At 43.3% G+C, this 2,048-nt stretch overlaps 1 pseudogene; it reads left to right on the top strand.

Annotated features, from left to right (window-relative positions):
* Window positions 1-822: 822 nt before the first annotated feature.
* On the top strand, window positions 823-907 carry LOC133042927 (U2 spliceosomal RNA; annotated as a pseudogene).
* Window positions 908-2,048: the final 1,141 nt, after the last annotated feature.

The raw sequence follows: 2,048 nt of genomic DNA, 5'->3' as shown, positions 1-2,048 counted from the left end.
CTTATGCGGTCAGTTGCTTCAGTCATGTCCAACTCTTTGCAAATCTATGGACTGTAGCCCAGCAGGCTCCTCTGTCCATGGGATTCTCCAGGCAAAAATACTGGAGTAGGTTGCCATGCCCTCCTCCAGGGGATCTTCCTGACCCAGGGATCAAACCCATGTCTCCTGACTCTCCTGCATTGTAGGCAGATCCTTTACTACTGAGCCACTGGGGAAGCCCTGATATTCTTAAACACACACACACAAATAAATTCTCCCCAGAACAATGGACAATCATCATGTAACAGCCTAACCAGCCAACATTTCCTCCCCCAGCATATGTAGTGAAGGATGAAGCTCTCCATCCAAATCTTGTAACCTGCAGCTACAGAGAGGCTGACCACAGAGCTGCTTGAACTCAGAGTCATGTTTACACTGTAAATATGTAAATATGTCATGTAAATATTCATGCTCACTCTAGTTTATTAAAAAAGAAAACAGAACAAGGCTTATTACGATTCAAGCAGCCTTCTACACAAACTGCGGTCTGGATCAGCAGCAAGCATCTATATGACCTATGGACTTGATAGAAATGCAGACTCTCAGGCCCCACCTCAGACCTGCTGAATCAGAAGCCCTATCTTAAGAAGATCCACAGGTAATTCAAATACACATTAAAGCTTGAGAAGTTCAGCCCTAAGAACTTCTGAGTGAGAATGGTGGCTGGTAAGCATTCTGAATAGCTGTCCCTCTTTGTAAGGAAAAAATGACACCATCACTACAAACCGGTAGGAATGTCAAAGACGGCAAGTCACCGTACAGCTCTTTCTACAGCCATTCATCATCGCTTCTCGGCCTTTTGGCTAAGATCAAGTGTAGTATCTGTTCTACAAACATTCATTAGGACCCAGTTTATGCCGGACGCTATACTAGGTGCTGACATATAGCAATGAAAAAAGAGAGATGAAAAATCTCTGCCCTTGAGGATCCAATGAATAGTCTATAGCATGCTGGTGGTACCGAGTACCGTGAAGAAAAATAAAAATGAATTAGGGAGGGAAAATCTTTCACAATTTAAAATAGTACACTCAGCTGGTGGTAGTTGTCCAAAGTTCCAAAGGAAATGAAGAGACAAGCTTTGTGAGTATTGACTGGAACAGAATGGTAGGTAAAGAGAAGAGCAGACGCTAAGCCCTGACGAACAGAAATTCACAGTGTACGTAGTATGTGTGTACACTGGTGAGAATGAGTCATTGATGGCTGCTTGAGGGAGAGGGGGAAATTGTGAGGTTGTCCTTGATAAGCAGAGGGGATAAAAATCTCACAAAAGAAAAGACAGCCCAAAAGGCGGGCATGAACAGTTCAACCAATAATATTCAGGAAGACTGATTACAGGTGACCAGATATGGGTAAACTGGTAGAAAAGGTGGTGGGAATTTTGGAAGTTTACTCTGTTGCTTAAGATTTCTCCTTGAAATAGGAATCAAGTTTATCCTTTGAGAGGGAGGGGACAGAGAGTCTTAGAGGCATGAGGAGAGAGGATAAGCTCTTAAATAGCTGTCCAGAAAAGGGATGTTTGTTAAGCAACATTGATTCCACCCGTGTGACACATCACCATCCTTTTTTCTTCTCCAGCAATGTTCAGGGTCACGTTCAGATTCGAGAAGAGAGCAGAGTTGGATTTAACAAGGGTTGAGGTTTAGCCAGACACCTAGAATGAAGAGAAAGTGGCAGATTTGTTGCAGCTATATGCAAGAGTGATGATTATGAAGGATCATGGAATTTAAGCTCAGTTAAAAGAACATGAAGACACAACAAACAAGGGACTTATTTGAAAAAGTAATAGGATCACTGGATAACAAGTCCAAGTGAAGCCAAATAAGCATTCAGTTCAGTCACTCAGTCATATCCGACTCTTTGCAACCCCATGGACTACACCTCGCCAGGTTTCCCTGTCCATCATCAACTCCCCAAGTTTGCTCAAACTCATATCCATCAAGGCCAGTAATGCCATCCAACCATCTCATCCTCTGACGTCCCCTTCCCCTCCTGCCTTCAATCTTTCCCAG

The sequence above is a fragment of the Dama dama genome, chromosome 21 (assembly GCF_033118175.1).
Source record: "Dama dama isolate Ldn47 chromosome 21, ASM3311817v1, whole genome shotgun sequence".
NCBI lineage: Eukaryota > Metazoa > Chordata > Mammalia > Artiodactyla > Cervidae > Dama > Dama dama.
Note: the sequence above shows the minus strand (reverse complement) of the source record. Positions and strands in the feature narration are given on the sequence as shown.